Source organism: Lepidochelys olivacea (genome assembly GCF_965140295.1).
Source record: "Lepidochelys olivacea isolate rLepOli2 genome assembly, chromosome: 5".
Classification (NCBI taxonomy): domain Eukaryota; kingdom Metazoa; phylum Chordata; order Testudines; family Cheloniidae; genus Lepidochelys; species Lepidochelys olivacea.
Window position 1 is genome coordinate 110,960,933 of NC_140415.1, and position 22,186 is coordinate 110,983,118.

At 40.3% G+C, this 22,186-nt stretch overlaps 1 protein-coding gene across 7 annotated transcripts in view; it reads right to left on the bottom strand.

The window, feature by feature from the left end:
• The window catches only part of BNC2 (basonuclin zinc finger protein 2), a 391,851-nt gene that overhangs the window by 151,809 nt on the left and 217,856 nt on the right, over positions 1 to 22,186 (bottom strand). The window contains exon 2 of one of the 7 annotated variants that reach the window (XM_084629728.1): positions 13,589 to 13,725. The exons of the other annotated variants lie outside the window; for them this stretch is intronic. The gene's annotated coding sequence lies outside the window, so the exon portion shown is untranslated. The remainder of the gene's footprint in view (positions 1 to 13,588; positions 13,726 to 22,186) is intronic. 7 annotated transcript variants of the gene reach the window in all.

Below are 22,186 nucleotides of genomic sequence, written 5' to 3' on the forward strand. Positions count from 1 at the left end.
TTTGACTAGACCTGTCAATAAGGTTTTTGACATGTCATTAGAAAAAATAAAGCAATTATCCACTTTAGGATGGAAAGCTGAAATAGCTTCTAGATATATCTTAATAGAACTAACATCCAATCCTTGATGTTTCAGGTACAATAATTAATTTAGTATGTATTTAATCAAAGAATGAGATGGCAATAGTCCAGAATGATGCAACCAGCTGGAGAAACATCTCCACTTAGAGAGATAAGTAGCCCTAGTAGATGGTTTTCTACTACTTAGCAAGACCTTTTGAACCTCTTCCAAGCAAGACTGGTCCCTAACATCTAGCAATGGAGCATCCATGCAATTAAATGACGAATTTGCAGGCTCAAGTGGAGTAGGTGACCACAATCTTGAGAGATTAGGTCCAAGTCTAATGAAAGTGAAATAGGAAGTTTCATTGACAATGCCAGAAAAGTAAAGAACCAGGGTTGATGGGCCCATCCCGGGGCTATGAGTATGACTGTGGCCTAGTCACATTTTATTTTCAGTAATACTCTGTAAATGAGTGGGATTGGTGGGAAAGCATAGAAGAACCTGCCTGACCATGGTGATAAGATCATGTCTGTCAGGGAACCCAGGGAAAGCCCCACTGATGGATGATGTATCTGGCCACATCTGGACAAAGAGACTACTTGAGGTGATACAAATGATCTGCTCAGGTGATCTGCCAAATTGTTTTGGACTCCCTGTGGGTAAGAAACTTCTAGATTTGTCAAGGTGGTAATACAGAGCTCCCAAAGGAAAATTGCCTCTTAAAATGGAGAACAGTGGTTTCCTCCCTGCTTGTTGAGACAGAACATTGCAGATATGCTGTCTGTGAGGACTAACACACTGTTTCTCTTGATCTACAGCAGAAATACTTGGCATATCAACCTGAGAGTTTTCAGCTCTGTGACAGTGACGTGTAAAGCTAAGTCCTCCGCAGACCATAGTCCCCTGAATCTAAAGAGAACCCAGATGGACTCAGCTACAGCTCAGGGTACATGGATCTGTCATTGGCATGAGCATTGCTTGCAAGCAAGCAAATCAAGCACCAACACCTACATATGCTGGATTTGTCCACCAATGTAAAGAGGTGAGCATATGAGAGAGTGTCCTCACTACGGAGTCTAGAATTCAGGGATTCTCACACAACAAAAGTTTTGGTGGCCTCAGAGTGTGGCCACGGACTCTTGCTGGTGGCAGCACTGACAAATTTTCCTCGAATACTTAATTAACTTTACATGTCCAAATCATTGTAATTTATTTATGTAGCATTTATTTGCAGACTCAATAATAAAAATAATGTACAGTTGTATTATAGTGCTGTGACGTTCCCCTCTGGTGTTGTCTGGATCGGAGATATGCTAAGTCACTCCAATCCTTGACTCTGGGAGCCAGCCTTACACTGCTATGCTGTGAGAACCCCCACTCTTGGGCTGTTCACACACAGCCTCTGGCATGTAAGCTGCTCCTTGGATTGTGCAACCGAATGACATGAGCCAATACCTCCGGTCCCAGACACAATCCTAGGAACCTCCATCTTGCAGTGCCCAGTTATGCCTACTGGACGCTGCAAGCTTATATGAGTTTGTCAATTTAACAAAGAAACTGATATGCACCAGGCTTGTTATCCCAAGGGGAGAGTCTCTGTCATGCTTCAAACCAAATGCACTGCTTCAAGTAGAATAAACAAACAGATTTATTTAACTATAAAGACATTTTAAGTGATTATAAGTCAAATCAAAACAAGTCAGATTTAATCACATGAAATAAAAGCAAAATGCATTCTAAGCTGATCTTAACACTTTAAATGTCCTTACAAACTTAGATGCTTCTCACCACAGGCTGGCTGGTTGCCCTTCAGCCAGGCTCTCCCCTTTGATCAGCACTTCAGTCGCTTGGTGTGGTGTCTGTACAGGTAGGTTGAAGAGAGAGAGAGAGCATGGCAAATGTCTCTCCCTTTTATCATGTCCTTTCTTCCCCCTTGGCTTTGCCTCCTCCCTTCAGACTCAGGTGAGAATTATCTCATTGCAGTTCCAAACTGACCAAAGGAAGGGGGGTGACTCCCTTAAGAGTCTAACAGATTCTTCTCTTGCTGCCTAGTCCTTTGTTCCTGTGAGGCAGGGCTGGGTTTGTCCCATATCTGCCCTGATGAGGTGTGAACTGCCTCTGTGTTCTTGGAGAGTTTTTGCCTGAGCTTGCTTTAAGCCATGAAGATACATTTTCAGCCTCATAACTATATACACTTCTACTCTGATATAACACGGTCCTTGGGAGCCAAAAAAATCTTTCCGTCTTATAGGTGAGACCGTGTTATATCGGGGTAGAGAGAGGAACCAATCCCCGCCCCAGCTCACCTCTACTCCACCTCCACCTCCTCCGCTGAGCACGCCGCCGCTGCTCCGCTTCTCCCCCCTCCCTTCCAGGCTTGCCACGCCAATCAGCTGTTTGGCGTGGGAAGCCTGGAAGGAAGTGGGGGAAGAAGCAGAGCAGTGGGGGCACACTCAGGGGAGGAGGCGGAGGTGAGCTGGGGAGGGGAGCGGTTCCTCTGTGCCCCCCCACCCCAGATCACCTCCGCTCCGCCTCCTCCCACAAGCGCACCACAACTCTGCTTCTCCCCCACCCCAGGCTTGCCAATCAGCTGAAGCCCAGACCCAGAGCCCCATGGCTGGAGCCAGGCAGGGAGCTGAAGCCCATCTCCAGAGTACCTCGAGGGAGTGGGGCTGAATCCTGTCCCCACAGTGGAGAGGACTGAAGCCCATCCCTGGAGTCCCATGGCTGAAGAGTAGGGGTAGGGGGCTGAAGCCCTCCCCAGGAGCCCCTGGACACTTTGCTCCCTGCGCCTTCTCTGCCCAGGAGGCTGTCGTGGTCACAGGAAAACCTGCTGGTGGCTGCACGTGGCCACGGTGGCCGCATTTGAGAAACGCTGGTCTGGATGATGACAGCTCAGTGAGCCATATGCCCCAGGAGCCTCCATTTTGTGCTATTCTGACCGGGTAAACTTTGAGATCTACAACAACTGATCACATTGTCTGAAACCTTGAGTTCAGAAGAAAAGTTCTGGCTTGTGTTGAGTCAAGTACTGCTCCTATAAAATCTATCCTCTGGACTGGGGAGAGAAAACATTTCTCTGTATTTACTAACAGTCTCAGAGCACAGAATGTTGACTATATCAAAGACACATTTAACAGTATCTGCACCCTGGATCAGCCCTTGACAAGCTAGTCATCCACAAAGAGATAAACTTGCACTCCTGATCTTCTGAGGAAGGCGGCTACTATCACCATAACCTTCATAAAAAACCCAGGGAGCTGCTGACAGGCCAAATGGTAGAACAGTGAACAGGTAATGATTTTGATTTATCACAAATCTGAGGTAATTCCTGTAAGCTCAATTGATCACCACATGGAAGGAGGTATCTTGTAAATCGAGGCTGGCATACCAGGGAGGGGATAACAGAAGGTAGGGTGACCATGAGGAATTTTATCTTTAAGAATTTGTTGAGTTGATGCAGCTCTAAAATAGGTCTGAGATTGCCCTTTGCTTTTGGGATAAGGAAATTGTGGGAATAAAGCCCTTTCCCGCTGTGATCCCGTGAAACCTCCTCTATGGCACCTGCTTGAAGAAGAGACTGTACCTCCTGGAGAAGATGCTGCCTATGACACTGGTCCCTGAAGAGGGCCGGGGAGGGAGGCTGGGTGGGAAGGGGTAGAAACAAATAGGTGGGTAAATCTCACCTCCACAGGGCAGGCATGTAAAAACTCAAGGACTTCAAGGTTGCCCTTGAGTTCTTCAGGCCATGGAGCTTGCTGTGTGTCTGCTCTGAGAACAGAGAAGGACCCTCAAAAAGCAAGCCCTGAATAGGAAGCCATAGCCTTAGCCACTGAGTCGGCCACGTCCAGCTCAGCCTGCAGCCAAGTTCTTGCTACTAATCTGCCCTAGTTCACCAAGGATGAGAACTTCTGCCTAGCATTCTCAGGGAGCAGAGTAGAGTACTACACCCCAACAGACCATGTTGGTTGGCAATTCTAAACTGCAAGCCCCCAGTCAAATAAACGTTTCTGCAAATGAGGCCAGTTTCTTTGCCTCTTTTGATTTGGAGGTGGCAACTTGATGCCTTGCCACTCCCTCTCATTAGTTGCTGCAACCAAGAACGATCCTAGAGGAGGGGGTGAGCTAAGTTCCCTCTAAGCTGCGCAGCCACACAGCTGCCTATTAAACCCCACACAGAGGCTCTGGTGGGGAGAGATGCCTCTTTCCCAGCACGAACCTGCCGCAGTGGGGACAGGCACCTCTCCCCACCGGCCCCAGCACGGACCTGCTGCAGACTTGCCGCGGCCAGGGGAGAGGCGCCTCTCCTCCCCTCCCAGCCCAGGTGCTGCTACAGAGAGAGAGAGCTGGGGGGAGTCCTCTCTCCCCGCCATAGCCTCCTGGCAGCCTGTACCCCAAACCCCTCATCCCCAGCCCCACCCCAGAGCCCCAATCCTCTGCCCCCCAACCCCCCCCCACCAATATGGGGGTGACATGTGATGTCACACATCACCCCCATATTCGTGCACATAACAAAATTCATTCCGCACATGGGTGGGAAATATTAGAGGGAACACTGCGGGTGAGTATAGTCAAACTCTTGGGAGGACTCATAGCACTTGCATTCTGCACACTTTGAGGTGGGAGGCAACGAAGATGGGGTCTTAGCATCTTTATAGGCTGCAGAATTGCCTCCTTGATTGGCAGTGCTGGACATGCTGTTGATAAAATATCAATCAGGTGATGAGAGGACTCTCTGACCTCTTCAACTGGAAGGCCCAAGTCTGAAGCCAGCCTCTCTAACAACTGCTGATACATGTCTTGTAATCATCAGGAGGGAGTCTTCATCTGCTCTGGCACTGGAGTCAGCTGTGCTGACTTAGGCACTGATTTGGAGGATGAGTGCTTAGATTTTGGCTGCCCTGTAGTTGAGTCCCTTTCACCCTGCTTTCCAGATCTGGAGGGTGCAGATCTTCCCCTGGTCAGAGCCTCTCTGGAAGACTAATCATTCCTTGGCACAGGTGACGGCGATCTGTGCCAGGACTCTGACAATCTTTGAGGTATGCTTCTGACTGAAGCTGCAGCTCTCAGCACTGAGTTGCACCGTGATGGCCCCATGGGTGGTCTCAGCGCTGCCTCCATGAGGAACTTCAGCCTAGCCTCCCTATCCTTTCTCGTCCTAGGCTTACATTTCTGGCAAATCTGGCACTGGTCCTTCCAGCGCACTTCGTCCAGGCATTTATGACAATTGCCATGTGGATTGCTCATAACGAGAGGTTTTGAGCAGCAAGCACACAGCTGGAAGCCTGGTGACTGGGGCACGCGTCAGTGCCGGTGACAGAACCCCAAAATGGAGAAAACAATAAAAATCACACCTTTTTTTTTAAACAAGCAAAAACAACTCAAACTTACTAACTGTAACAACTACTAAAATACAACTATATACACTGAGCTGACAAAACTGTTTTAGCAATGAACAGGGGTTCCAATGACCGTTGTGGGTGGTAAAGACGAACTGAGTGGCACTGGGGCAGCTCTGCCCTGTATACGTGCATGCAGTGGCAGCGTAGGTCACTCAAACTGCCCGACAGGTACCACTGAGGGCAAAAGTTTCTGACGGCCATGCACTCGGGGCACAGACACCAGGAGTGGACCTACTCCAAGAAGAATAAGGGGTCTCACACTGTTCTTTGGTGCCATGGTTATTATAGGTTACCGATTGTTAAAGCTATTTTCTTTTCTCTCTCTCCTTCTTTTAAACCATATACATTAAAGAAAAAAATCCTCTCCATTGGACAGCCTGTGAAAAAGCCAATACAGAGGAACTGCCATGGTTCTGTGGCACAAGGGACTGGCGACACAAGGAGACTGCAGCTCTCTGCCTAGCGGAAGCATATTCTACAGGACTAAAGGGTGGATAGGCGCTGCCTTGGTTAGTGGCAGGAAAGGGGCCAATGGGACTTAGACTGTCCCAATTTATCATTCAAAAACCTCATGCATGGGCTATAATGAGCTACCGGCCATTGCTAAGGGCTGCATCAGGAGCAGATCAGCTGCATAAGCTGGGTTTAGAATGAAAGGCAATATTCTGCCCTCCCTATGCTATAATGGCCCCCTCAGTTTACTTGAGCTGTGCAGGGGAACCAAGAATTTAACACAAGAGTTACAGCTACCAGTAAGAGAAGAAACACAAAGTATACTATTCACCTCAGGTGAGACCTTATCTCTATGAGTCAGAAGATATAGGTTCTATTTCTAGGTCTGCCAAACAGACTTCCTGTGTAACTTAATATCTTTGTGCCTCAGTTCCTCCATTTTTTACTTGGCGCTATTAATATTGAAGGATTTTGGGAGAATTTGCTCTATAAGGCACTTTAAGGTCATCAGATGGAAAGTACCATCATATATTATGTGACTTCATTCTTTTTTAAACATGCTAGGTTAGGGGAAAGGTGTGTTTTAAATTACTAAGGTTTTTTTGAGTGGACATTTTTTCTCCACATATTTGAATTTTCTTCCATTTTTGAAACAATGATTCAATTCACTAAATCTTAAGAGGACCACAGAGCTGAAAAGCAGGTGTTATCATGTAGACTAACAAAACAGATAATTAGGTTAAACATTGCAATCACTTGCCTAGTTCTGAAGGAGATAATATGCAAAAGTTATTAACCAAAATTAAGTATTACTCAGACAGACAATTCCAGTAGCTTAGTAATTTCTCCTTTAACATCACCCCCCAATTTAAAAAACGGAGCAGACCACTGAAGAGTAGGTGGTCTAGAAAGTCCCACACACAGTAACATTTTAGATACTAAAATTTTCTTGTTGCTCCACAGTTTTCTGGCTTAGTCAGGTCCAATGGTTTAATTAAATGAGCATTTAGGTCAATGTTAGGCCACCTCTTCTCCTCACAATTAAAAACTTGTGGTGCTTCAAGAAGAATGCCTATCAGAAGGTGTCCAATCAGCTTTGAGAAGTCGCAACAAAGTCACCACACTGGTCCAGGTACAGTTTAAAAGTAGTAAATATACTGCGAAAGGAGCAGAATGACCGATCGTGATGAGGCAGACAGGTTACAAGAGTGAAGGCAAAGGGTAAGAGGCATAGGAGGAGGTTAGAGAACAACAGAGGGAAGGAAAAGAAACAAGGAGAGTCAGAAGGTGAAGAAAACAGAGACAGAGGGAGAGAAACAGTGAGAAAAAAGGGCTTGGGAAAGAACGTAAACAAGAAAAATTAATAAATTAGGTCAGAGGAAGAGTGAAAGTGACAGTTAAGAGGACACAGAACAACTGCTCTCTCAAATTTACATCAATGTAAATCTATCAGCTACATCACATTGTTCTCATGCAACCGAAAACAACACTCAAGTGGTGAACCTCTACCTCTGTGACTGTAGTAAGGAGTGGCAAAACTCTCGCTAGCTTGCTAAATCCTGGCAAATTAAAGCTCAAAAGCGAAAAAGCAAAATATAGTGCCTATCGTGCACACTGCTCCAATCACTCTGGCTCTTTATTTTGTCTTTATTAGGAGCCGCTTGTTAAAACCATTCAGGCACCTACACTAAATACCAACAGACACACACCATGAAAAGCATTGACATAAAATTCACTTAGGGATCTTTATTGACTTATGTGGAAAATTTTCACCAATCTTACCATGATGTTTCCCATCTGTGTGTGTGTGTTTGTGAGAGAGACAGAGAGAGAGAGAGATGTTTCCCCAAGAAGGATAAAGATAAACGGTTGTATTAAAATGTTGGTCGTTTTAACTTAATTTGAATTAATTTGTATAGCACCAACAACATGCTGAGGCTATTCCATAAATAAAAACAGAAACATTGCCTGTCCCAAAGACCTTTATTATCACCACCACCACACACTCACAATTATGCCAAGCTCCTCTCGAAAAATAGCTAAAGGCAATTCCAATGCCCCAAAGATCATAAAATACACATTAGAAAAGCGAGACATGGGTTGACAGTGGGATTTTGGTTGTTTTGATTTTTCAATCTGAAACTGCTAAAATACTATTGATTTTTTTAAAAACCATTTAAATTCTTCTGAAACTTCCACAAATATTTAAGAGTTGATTCTCAACTCCTTCTCTGCTCCATTTGTGCATCCTGGGTGTCAAAAATGGAACAGACACGAGCATAACTCTCTCATTAGGGAGTCTCATAGAATATCAGCGTTTGAACGGACCTCAGGAGGTCATCTAGTCCAACCCCCTGCTCAAAGCAGGACCAATCCCCAATTTTTGCATCAGATCCCTAAATGGCCCCCCCAAGGATTGAACTCACAACCCTGGGTTTAGCAGGCCAATGCTCAAACCGCTGAGCTATCCCTCTCCTTCTATAGCAGAGTTCTGACTCCTCAGTGAACACACAGCTGTCTCTTCTTCAGCAGCAACCCCCACAACTCCATAGGCAATAGCTTGTCAGAGTGGGAAGAGGAAGCAGCAATGCACTCCAGCACTCCACTGCCAACTGGAATAAGTTACAAGAGCCCCTAGATTGCTCAAACTTGCACCTGAGGCCAGGTAGAGAATCAGAAAGCCATAATCTAGTTCTCTGGCAGACCCACTCTCTGCTGCACCTAGTATCTGGCCCATTAAAACAAGTCTTTTATCAGATTCATACATTCAATTAAAAAAACCCCAAAATTTGCTAATCAGTGATTACAATTCGAAGATTAATTTTGGTGTATATATTTCAAATTTTAATTAATATTGTGAAAAAACATTATACAACTGTGGAAACATCTTTCCTTCTACAACAATCCACCTCACACTTGTGACTAGATAAAGATAAACGGTTGTGATAAATGATAAAGATAAACTAGAGATGCAATTGTTCAATGACTCAAACAAATAGAACTAACTTTTGCTAAGAATCAAGAAGAAAGCAGTGCTCCAAATTTAAGAAATTGTACAGGAGCTCCTTGTCAGAAGTGGCCAGAAATTTGAGAAGCATTCCTGTACTTACAAGTATTCGACAAAGAGATGCTCTTGGTCAAGAGTAACTTGAAATGCAACTGCATGTCAAAAATGTTACAACTGCAAATGATCTGGAAAAAGGAGTATATAGTGAGGTGACAGTTTGAAGATGATACAAAATTACTCAAGATAGTTAAATCCAAAGCTGACTGCAAAGAGTTACAGAAGGATCTCACAAAACTGGATGACTAGGCAACAAAATGGTAGCTGAAATTCAATGTTGACAAATGCAAAAAATGCACATTGGGAAACTTAATCCAAACTATACATACAAAATGATGGGGTCTAAGTTAGCTTTTACAACTCAAGAGATGTTTGTGTTATTGTGGATAGTTCTCTAAAAACATGCTCAATATGCAGCAGCAGTCAAAAAAGTGAACAGAATGTTAGGAACCATTAGGAAAGGGATAGGTAATAGCACAGAAAATATCATAATGCCACTATATAAATCCATGGTACACCATAGAATACTGTGTATAGTCTGGTTGCCCCACCTCAAAAATGCCCACCTCTTCTGGGGAGAACTCCTTCTGTTGAGCCCAGGAGGTAAAACGTTTTCACTTGGCCTGGTAGGAACATCTAGTGGACTTCTTCCTGCTGCTCAAAAAGATTATCTGCACTTCTGATGATAAGAACATGATGGGAACAGATGTCTGCGAGAAATGCTTGGCATGTTTTCCTTATGGCTCAGTGTTCTAGAATGTTTGATGAATGTGAATCTGGATTCCTGAGGGATCCATGTTCCCTATGGCATGTGATCTCCCATGTGCACTCCACACTCTACGAAGAACACGTCAGTGATCACTGTGTTCTCCAGGGAGTAGGAGAGAAAGGGAACCCCCACATATGCCTGCCATGGGTCTGTCCTCCACTGTAGGGAAGAAAGTACCATGGGACAAATTGCCAGCATAAGGTGCATGGCATGGCATGTGGGTGCGTAAACTCTCTGGAGCAACATCAGGAGGCTGCGAAGATAGAGGTGAGCGAAGGAGGTGATGTATGTGCATGGCACCATGTGGACAAGGAGGGATAGGCAAGTCCTGTCCAGGACAGAAGGACTGTTGATTACACAGGCTATGAGTTTTTGCAGAGTCTGGAACCTGTCCCTCAGTAACTAAGCTCATGCTGTGACTGAGTTGATGGAGGCCCCTATAAAGTCTAGGGATTGTCTGAAACAGCAAGCATTACACACACATAAACCCATCCCCCTTCAGGAAACGAGAAGGTGTAAACACAATAATTAGTGTTTAATTTAAAAAACAGATGAGAGAAAGAAGCCTTAAAACTAGGGAAATTGTTCACTTATATTCTTCCAAAATATATGCCACTATTATTGATGAATTTCTTTTATAGCCTGCAAAAGTATCACAGAATCACAACATTAAAAACAGAAAAGCCTTATTGAAGTTTCCACATAGTTAGAGGGTGAAAAAAAATCTGTCTGGAAGTGTGAATTTTTTTATATGCTCAAGTGTAAGAGTGTGTGTGTGATATAATACACACACAGAAGCATATATTATATATATATACACACACACACAGTAGAACCTCAGAGTTATGAACATCTTGGCAATGGAGGTTGTTCATAACTGAACAAAACATTGTGGTAAACTTTTGAAAGAACAACTGAACATTGACTTAACACAGCTTTGAACTTTACTATGCAGAAGAAAAATGCTGCTTTTAATCATCTTAATTTAAATGAAACAAGCACATAAAGTTTCCTTACCTCGTCAAATCTCTTCTTTTAAACTTTCATTTTATATTTTGTGGTAGTTTACATTTAACACAGTACTATATTATACAGTATTTACTTTTCCCACCCCCTTGCTGCTTGATTCATACTTCAGGCTCCAAATGAGGTGTGTGGTTGTACGGTCAGTTTGTAACTCTGGTGTTTGTAACTCTGAGGTTCTACTGTATAAAAGGTCCTGATCCAAAGTTCACTAATCTATGCTGGTCCTTCTATTGATTTCAATGGGCTTTGGATCAGGGCCATATTGACTGGAGGCAGTGTGGCCAGTGAATAGGATGGTAGATCTGGATTCCACTCTAGCTCTGGCACGCATTTCTGTGTTAACTTGGCCAAGTTACTTAGCTTTCTTTGCCTCAGTTTCCCCATCTATAAGATGGGGATAATGATACTTCCCTTCTTTGGTAAAGCACCAAGAGATCTTTGGATGAAATAAGTTGTATAAGAGATAAATGTTATTTATCTTAGGGAATTTTGTTTTCCTTTTGACTTGAAATATAGTTTACAGAGGCAATAAGAACCACAGCTAGTGGTTTATATTCCAACCAATCAGACAATTTTCTATGATAAATCTCAACTCTAAGTTAGAGAGAGAGAGAGAGAGAGAGAAGACACTGTTGCTCACTAACTGGCACTCAGTGAGATATTTAATTTGTTGTAATAAAGCAAAGAGAAAGTAGCTGTCAATTAAACTGCCATCTCTGTCACACTTTTTAATAATACTGCTTCTGTAATTACACTGTGGTTCTTTATACTTATTCAGTAAAAGCTTGCTTAGTTTTAGCATAGAAAACAATTTTTGAAATTATTGAAACAGACTGAACACAGCAGTTCATTTGTTGAGGCAATTATCCAGATCCTTGTCAAAAAAGAGAGTAAAGATTGTGATGTGCAAAAAATGTTTCCAATTCTATGCTATAATACATACAATATGCCTGTGGTTGTGTTGGATTATGTTAATAAACTGCAGTCGAAATATACTTGTCACAACACAAAGGAAGGGCGCTATCAATCGTCTTGCCAGATATTTTAAATTAGTCACCAAAACGTCTAGCCAGGGTTTCCTCTATGACCCTCAGATGAAGGGAGAGGCTTATTGGACAGTTTTTCCTGTGGGACTAGACAGATTTTTCTAATGCTCAAGTATTTTGAATAATCTGGAAAATAACTGTAAAGTGAACTGCGGCATAGTTGCCATTTTTAACAGACGCGTACAATTCAACCCTGAACACAAATCCAATGTTGTTTTTGGCTGGTTCTCACACAGAGACCAGTTTCCCTAACAGTTCCTAACACAGATTTGTTTGGGTTTTTGGGGGGTGTGGGGAATGGGGGCATTGCTTGTTTTAGGTATGGCTTAGCTAATAAAGCAGTCAAGTAGTGCCAAGATCCATATATACAGAGTCCAGAAAAGTTTCAAGTTAAAAAAAAACAACCCAAAAAACAAAATACAGACTTGTTTGATACAGATTCAGGAAGAAATCTGTTGCTTATTAGAGTGCAGTCATTTGTATAACAAGTTGGAATGAGAGCATCTTAAAACAAACTAGTGCTCCAGAAATGGATTTACAACAGACTGTGGAGTAACTGCCTTTGAAATGCACCTCTTTTCATAATTCTCAGCTTCTTCAGGTCAAAAACAGATAATTGTCCTTTCCTACAAAATGTTTATTATTTATTCTTAAACATAATATTTATAAAATCAGATATAAAATGGTTCCCAGGGACTTCTAAACAATAAACAGTAGTAATTTTGTTCTCTCTCCACTGACAATGCTACAACCAATTTCTATGCTTCTGTCAGAGCCCTCGAACTTCAGCAGACAAGATTGCTGAAAGCTGCTGTTTGTATTTTAATCTTCGGTTTGTCAGACAAAAAGGGGGAAATGAAGTGCAAGTGCACAGGAGTAGGAGACAAAACAAAAACAACATCCAAACACAGATCATGAATTGTGAAAGAGCTACAAAATACTTCATATGTATTAAAAAGTGGACGCCGTTTCTTCCTTCCCCACTCCCCCCCACATCTGGAGATCGTTTGGTGAGCAATTTCCAGAAACCAAACAATATCTCTTACTAGCTCTTTTCATTTCCAAATAAACAATTAATGGAATGGGCAACTAATTTTCAAAGTGTTCATATTCATTAGCTGTTTCCTGAAATTGAGTAGCTGTTTCATGACACAATACTGAATGCATATACAAAATGACACTCCTACCCTTTCTGTACTTTTACGAATTATCTGTTCACATTTAATGATTTTCCTCTACATTTTAAAAGACATGAAATGATTGTAATCTGAAAAGTATAAATATGTGTATTAAAAAGGTAGAAAAGGATGAAAAAAGTAATGAATATTCAACTAGACACATACTAAAAATCATCTTTAATGTTCTCATCAAGGCAGAAAAATCCAGATTGTGCTCTTTTGAATCAATGCATGCATAGCTTGAATTAGGGATTTTCTACCTTCGAGGCTACATAGCAGGGTCTAGTGGGCATTTCAGTTGCACTACTGTGTTTTTTTTGTTTTGGGTTTTTTGGGTTTTTCTCTCAGCCCGTGGGGTAAGCTAGGAAAAATCCTACCGTATGGCAGCCTAAAATAAAACAAACAGCTAGTATGGACAACCTGGACAATTAGCCCCAAAATTTAGGTGTCTGCTGAACCAGCTACTTATCTGCACTTAAATATCCTGGGTGTGTTCTGACTAGCATATCAGACTGAAAGCTCATACTGGACACTGCTCTCACACCTCAGATTCCCAATGGCAGAAAAAAAATGGATGATTTGCCCACCTGGTCTACTAGCTTGAAAAACTCCTCCTCTGGATCCGATCATTCCATTGTGTCCCATACTGAGCAGTGCACATGGTTAACTACATGCATGCACTCTCTCCAAGAACAGGCCTCATTCAGTGCTGTTTCTAAGAAAACTTGAGGAGTAACAAGAGAGCAGTGACAATGACCATTACTGAAACACATTTACACAGTGCAATAAATTCATACAGTGCTTTACAAATCTAATCCCCTATCTTGCAAAACACTCACTACCTGGCATAGTGCTTACTATAGCCTCATTCACAATTTATTAATTATTATGATTATTTATGGAATCATAAAAATATAGGGCTGGAAGGAACATTGAGAGGTCATCTAGTTAAATTCCCTGCACTGATGCAGGACTAAGCATTTATATAGACAAACCCTGACAGGTGGTTGTCTAACCTGTTCTTAAAAGTCTCCAGTGAAAGGGATTCCACACCCTCCCTTTTAAATCTATTCCAATGCTTATAGTTGGAAAGTTTTTCCAGATATCTAACCTAAATCTCCCTTTCTGCAGATTAAGGTCATTACTTCTTGTCTTACACTGAGTGAACATGGAGAACAACCCTATTCTTTATCACAGTCGTTAACATAGTTGAAGACTTATCAGGTCCTCCCTTAGTCTTCTTTCCTCAAGATTTTTTTGCCAAGTTTTTTTTAAACCCTTTCTCAGAAGGTCAGGTTTTCCAGACCTTCTATCATTTTTGTAGCTTTCTGCTCTCTCTATTTGTCCACATCTTTCCTAAAGTGTGGCAGCCAGAAACGGACTCCAGCTGTGGCCTCACCAACGCAGGACAATTGCTTTCCATGTCTTACATATGACATTCCTGTTAATACATCCCAGAATGATAGTAGTCTTATTTAAACTACATCACACTGTTGGCTCATTTTCAATTTGTGACCCACTATAATCCCTAGATCTTTTTCATCTCTTCTACTGCCAAGCCAGTTATTCTCCATTTTGTATTTGTGCATTTGATTTTTCCTTCCTAAGAGCAGAACTTTGCATTGCCCTTACTGAATTTCAGTTTCTTGATTTCATATCAATTCTCCAATTTCTCATGATCATTCTGAATTCTAATCTTGACCTCTAAAGTGCCTATAACCCCACCAAGCTTGGTGTCATCTGCAAATTTTATAAGCATACTACGCACTCCATTATCCAAGTCATTAATTAAACTAGTACAGGACCCAGGACAGTGGGGACAGCCCCTGAGGCGACCCCACTACATAAGCCCTACCAGTTTTTCAGTGAACTATTAATAATTAGGCTTTCAGCCAGTTATGCACCCACCTTATAGTAATTTCATCTAGACCATATTTCCCTAGTTTGCTTATGAGACTGTCATGTGGGACTGTGTCGAAAGGCTTACACTACAATCAAGATATATCACATTTACTGCTTCTCCCCATCAACTAAGCCAGTAACCCTGTCACAGAAGGAAATTAGGCTGTTACTTATTATCTAGGTGCTGCCAAACTGATTTTTTATTAATTTGTTCCAAGATCTTTCCATGCATTGAAGTTAAGCTCACTGGTCTATAAATCTCCAGGTCCTCTTTGTTCCCCTCTTTAAAAGACAGGTACTACGTTAGCCCTTCTCCAGTCCTCTGGAACCTCACCCGTCCTCATATCAGACATACATGTTCAAGATCTGTCTTTGGACAAGTCACCTGAAATATCAAATCAGCCTGAAACTTTTCACCTGACAAGGAGAATGAAAGTGCAAATTCACATGCCCTATTTAAGTGCATTATTCTGCTTCCTATAAATATACAGGTTTCAGAGTATCAGCCGTGTTAGTCTGTATCCGCAAAAAGAAAAGGAGGACTTGTGGCACCTTAGAGACTAACAAATTTATTTGAGCCGATGAAGTGAGCTGTAGCTCATGAAAGCTTATGCTCAAATAAATTTGTTAGTCTCTAAGGTGCCACAAGTCCTCCTTTTCTTTTTATAAATATACAGTATTTTTAAAATAAATCTGGAAGACTGACCTGGGCAATCAATACATTCAAATGATGAGGGGGCTCTAAGCTGATAACAGGTTGGAATTCTGAAAAAGCTTACAGGAGGAGGGAGTTGGTTTGGCCACTTCAGTTGCGCATATGCTAAGGAGAAGTGACCTGTTCTGGCTGGGTGACAGAAAGGTGTTGAGAAGTCATTGAGTCCACTCTGTTTTATGGCTAAAGGGAAGGTCACTGCTACTCTAGGGGAGAACTCTGAAGATGGGAAGTCAGGGTTGAGTAAGAGTGGGGTGCCATAAAGGGAGACTCTTGAAAAAAAATCCAACTGGAAAAATAATTTAAAACAAAAACATAGTAAGGCCTTGTCTACATGGAGAAATTAACCAGCATAGTTACTGCAGAATAAGCTACTCTAGGATACCTAACTTGTAGATACTATCAGCATTGTAATGATAGCCAAAAGCTAAAGTATAATTTAACTTAATGTACTTAAAGTTTTCTGAGTGACTTTGGGCAAACCACTTCCCTCCCTCTACCTCAGTTTCCACATCTGTAAATGGGATAACGATATTGACCTTCTTTCTAAAGCACATGGAGATCTACCAATGAAAAGCACTATGTAATATCTGGTATTGTTATATTAAAGGAACACTATAACCCATGCAGTAGTAAAAACAAACTATCTTTAAAGAAAGGTAAAAGCACTAAGTGCGTGGACTTTTTTAAAAGGAAAAAAATCAATTTAAATCCTCAAGATCTAAATATTATTGTTGAGAACTAAGACAAGAATTAATTATTTCAAATTTGTAAAGTTTTCTAAATAAAAAATAAAAGTTTAAACTATTCTTTTAAGGGGCAAAAAGGCACTTAGTATCAGATTCTGTGAAAGCCCAGAAACATTCAACCCTAAGTATGAGTATATGCACAATTTGCACACAGAAATACTATTTACTGTGTGAGCAAAATGGGTATTTAGCACATGGGCAGCTAGATATCTACGAGGGTATAGGCAATTATCTGGCTAGCTGTTTAGGCATGCGACTGCAGACAGGTCTCTGCTTCTGTCTTTCTGAAGATCAGGCCCTATAAAATACATCCTGCAGGGTTTTTGCATGAGATTTACCTTCTTTTAAAGAGGGTAAATTCTGTGGCCTGATATGGTTGACAGTTTCCCTTTGACCATGTCTATAATATTGGATACTTCAGTAATCACATAATTGGATCGTAAAATAAGCATTTTAATATCTTCTAATTCCTGGAATTGTCTATGTGTAACGAAGTCAGTGAACATGGGGTTGTGAGATTAAATAATGTATCTGAGTAGGAATGAAAAGGTTTCCAGGTTGGAATACATTGCCTGTTGTCAGCTTGAACTTGTGGTCCTTTTTGATCATGGACAGGAAATACTGCTTGATTTAGTTAGGTCCACAAATTTGTAAGATAGAAATTAAAAGGTCATGATTCCTTAAATGCCAGTATCATGATTTTGCAACACTAAACAGTGACCTTCCAGGCTGTAAATTACACAGGGATCTGAAAAACACAGCACCTAAGCGACTGTAGTAGATTGTAAAAGCATTTCGGGGGGGGGGGGGGGGGGGAAATGCCGTCACATACTTTAAAACTTTAGCAGAGAATGCCAAAGTAGTTCCATTTTTCAGATCTGAAAATACTCTTTCATGTACTCTACATTTCTATTTTGCAATCATATTTCAATTCACCCTCAAAGACCACAACACATGTGCAACCACAACAGACTCTGCTTCAGGACAATCTTTTCATTAATAAAACTTTATTCCTTAACTGAGGTGATTTGCTGAAGGAAATATGCACAGCAAGTGGTGTTAGCAGACTCAAGCACTGCACTCTTGAAAAGATAGCGTCAAGTGCCACTTATGAAGCGGGAATGTAATATCAACAAATTACAAATCTTAATTTCACAAACAATTGCAATTAATTATTACTATCAAAGCACTGAACTGGATTTCTATTAATATTCTTCAGTAATATAAAAAAATTAAACATGAAAAAATTGCTTTTTTAAATGAGTATGTATGGACACCAGAAATCAATTGATGAAAAAACAATTATAAACTTTCAGAACTAAATTTTCAGATGCAGCTCTGAAATGATGGCTGTCATTCTGAACTTAAATTTTGCCCATGTATTTTTCTGCAGGCATAAATATTCAGATTTGACTGCATTTACGCATGCTTGAGAAATAGAAAATTATGAATTTACGCAGGTGTAAAAATGTAAACATGAAAAATTGCATGTGCAAATTTAGAGGCTGTTTTGAAAATATGACCTTGGGACTAGGCTATCTGCATAATAAATTATGGGTTAATTAGGTTTATAAATACCTATAGTATATGTAACTCCCATTGTGTTAAATTGATAACGTACCCTCTTTGAAATCTTTTGGTATATATAGTGATGACTTTTTTACATATGCACTGACCTGGTGGCTAAGTAATAAGGAATTCTGACTGCGTTTGTGCACAATCAAGAATCTTTCTCCATTAATTGAGAGAAGCATGTCGGCTGAATGTATGCAGTTCATCTCAATGCAACAGAAAAAGGGAGTAAAAATGATTCTGCTCAGCAACCTCCAAGACTTGACACCTAATCACTGACTACTGACTAAATATTCTGATTGTGGAAAATGTCTGTGCTACTCTTCCAGAGGGTAGTGTTCAGGTAGTTGACGAATGATGGAGAAATAGACAGAGAAAAAACCAAACTATATAACTGCAAGACTGGTCAACTCAAGAATGATAGGATGCGTAGATGCCTCAATGTTATCTTCAGGCAACAAAATCAGAAGTACAACGGAAAGCAGAACAAAAAAACCCCACACTAAAGATATCCCTTCCGCTGCAAGCAAATGCAAAACTAATAAGCAAAGGTCTGAGAACATCTGCCAAATGTATGTCAAAAAAAAAAAAAAGGTATCGGGTGCAGGGGGGAGGGAGAGACGCTCTCTAATAGTGAGCCCTCCCTAATTCCCTAGTGAAAAACAGAAACATCAAAATCCAGTTTAGAAATACTGCAGGAAAGGAAACTTCCCCTAAATAAAGAAAACAATGATATTCTAATGCGATGTAAACTCAAATGCTCTTATCTAGGGATTAAAACCTATGAAATCCTTAAATTTGTGCATGTAAAACTAAAACTCTGACATTATTATTTTAATTCAAAGACTCTCTTTTTTTCATATGTTTATAGCACTACACCAGTTGCTTCAACTGACCTGACACAATGAATTTTAAATGATCTAATACTTCTTCCTTACCAACAGATTAGCACATGATTAGCTAGAGTAAAAGGATTATTATTACTGCTGTTCTAAGATATTAACACTTTTGGTAACCCATACTAAGGATGCTGTATACATTATTGAAAGAGGAGGCTGAAAACATAAGCTTTTAGTTACCCTCAGGTTTTCCTGCACTGAAGTAACAGGCACTTCTTCCGTTTGTTTTGTCTGTATTTCGCATGATGATTTCAGTAGACTGCACAAACTGATTAATGGTCAAAGTTTCAGAGTTTGTCATAAATATGAACCATAAATATAACTATGCTTAAAGAACCATGCAAGCCAAGCTTGCCTTTAACATCGTGTTCATGAACAAACTCCCCCCCCCCCCCAGTCTATAATGAACAACTAGTTTTCATGTAAGGAATAACAGCACACAGCATTAATGTACTTACAAGACAGAGTTAAATTCAATTAAGCTTGACACCATTTATATGAAGAAGGATTACATTTGCTGGGATGGAGGGAGGGAGGGAGAAAGAGGCAGGATTCAGGGGACAGCTGAAGTGTGAAGTGATCCGGCAGTTTTTTGTTATTGTTTAGACTTAGTTTTGGGAACACAACAAAACAACAGCTACAAACTTAGCCCCTTGACACAGGCAGATCTGTCAGCCTCAAAGGTAAGCTCTGATGCACTGAAATCCTAACTCGAACTACCAATAGGTTAATAGACAGGGAACTTTTACCTCAGATCTTCTCTTTTCAAGACGATGTTCTTAAGGCTATATTTCTGTTTCATGCAAATATGCCCTTCCCAAAATGTACTCATCCGTGTGTCACTGCGTGGCTCTATTCTCTTAATTCAAAATTGAATTTTCATTTTGTTAAATTCTGCCAGTCCTTATAGACTGAAAGATATGTACAGACTATGACAATAAGAATGAAACCATGAAGCAAACTAGGGGTTGAGTTCTTTTTTGAGTCATACTGCATTTATTAGCCTGCTATATAAAAATCATAATCAAAAGTCAGCTGTTTCTCAAAAGTTGGGGCGTGGTGAGGGAGGGAAACAAATTTTATATGAATGTGTCAAAATAAAAAGACAAACAGAAAGCTGATCAGAAAACTTTTACATTCCTTAATCCCTGATCTTTTAGTCAGTTCTAAATTCAATGGCCTGGAAATATGGAAAAAAAAGAAAAAGCAACAACAGATGAAACTTCTGGGCTTTGAAAACATTTGTTGATTTTGGGGGGCGGACCAGTTTTTCAGCTTCTGCTAATTATTGCTAGTCAGGCAGGCAACAAAGACAAAACTCAAGGGACCATTTACCCGAGTTTGATAAGATTTCTTGATTTCTGCAGGATTATTTAAGTACTGGTAACAAAATTCTGGTAACAAAAGCTAGAATTACAAGGTGAGATAAAAATTACAAGATGGGAAAACTCTGCTTTGCTCTTGCCGCCTATGCATTATCTGGTTCCCCCTGTTGTCATATAGCCAGGGAATAAAGCATTTCCAGAAAACTCACCCAAGATCAAACTGTGTCTGGTGACAGCAGTGTCCAGGTTATAAGTAATGTTCAAAGGATTCAACAATGCCTGTGACTGATCATTCTTTTTCCCTTGCCATCACCTGCTGATTTTGTCCAGGTGTTTTATGGCTATCTTGAGGCTCTGGAGAACAGACAGAAAGAAGACTTTGCCAATTTCTTTTGTCTGGGATTGCGAATTCCTTACACAGATGGTGGACAGCCACAGGCTGGCCAACACCAGGCTCAATTGCCTTCACCCTCTGAAGGAGAGAATGAGAGCAATATTATCTTCTCCCAAAACACTGTCTGTAATGTGTCTGTGGTTAAGGAATGAGGACAGGGCGGCTTTTCTCCAGGAAAAAAAGGATTATTTTTTTTTCTTCACAGGATCAGCAGGAATACCATGAAAAACAAGCTGAGGCTTTGTTTTTTCGTTATTAAACTGAGCATTACTGAGCAATCCAAGAGGTTTGTTCAATAAGATGATCTCGTATTAACATGGTTTTACACAGTGTGTAAAATATGTCTAAAGCATTCCACATAACAGTTACTCACACTCACTCATCAAAAATGGTCATTCATGGCTACACTTTCTAAGCTGGACACCATGAGAGACCCCACAAAAGTCTATATTTGCATGTAGAAATGCATCATGGCATACGCAAATAGTTCTTAAGTTACTCAGTTTCATTGTGCAAATGCCTATTTGCAATTTTTGGGGGGGGGGGGCACAGAGGGAGGGGCCGGTGCAATAGAAAAGCCCAGTTTTGACAACTGGATATTTAAAGTAGAGGCCAAACACTCCTAAATTAATATCTAAAACTGTGAATATATATTGAAGCATGTAGGGTACGTACCAACACATATGTACAATACTTTAGGCACAAGCCAAAGTAAATTTTACAGTGAGATTTGTGAACTTGTATGTGTTGCTCTGTTCCCCATAATAACAATGCATGGGAAAATATGTTTAATTAGGAAATCAATTATGAAAACTAATGAAAAATATGACATAAGTGTACATAAAGATACAAATATTTTGTGGATAACCTTCAAGTCAGTACTTTCAAATACAGAGAGAAAAATTATTCTGTATGCATATATTTAGCAAGTTTTTAAAATGTACATTATTATATAAATAAGTATTTGAGACTTAAAGTATGTAGATCCAAACAATGACCATGGAGAAAAGATATTCTGACACAATATAGACTGTCTATTTTTTGCCCATGGGCAGCGTGGATACAAAATTGATGATTTTAAAAAATAAAAATAAAAATTAGATTTTTTTAAAATTTAAATCAGATTGTTTGATTTTATTATTTACATTATAATATGTTTTTCCTTTTGAAAACACCTGTTTAAAATGAAATCTGAATTCAATACACAATATGTTATGGTCTTAACTTTTTATAATCTCTTAACACATTTAAAAAAAATATGCTGAATCCATAAGCCTTTGTCAAAAACTTTCAACTAAAGGCTGCTTTGCTCTATAAAGAATGAACCTGGGGGAAAAACATCTATCTTTTGAGGTCAAGCTTTATAAATATGGGACAATGGGTCATGTACTGTATTAAGGGCTTATTTTGTTCAATAAAAGAAGTTTAAAATGACTTTTTGTGTTTAATTAAATCAGTTACCATCCTGATATAACTTGACACAAATCATGAGAAAAAAATTATCTAGTAAATAAGCAATATATAATTCACCATGTACTAACATACTAAAATGAACAATTAAGAATTTGAAAATATTAAGCTGTATAATTGCTTAAGTAAATGTATATAGTTACAGTGTACCCTCCTAGGTAG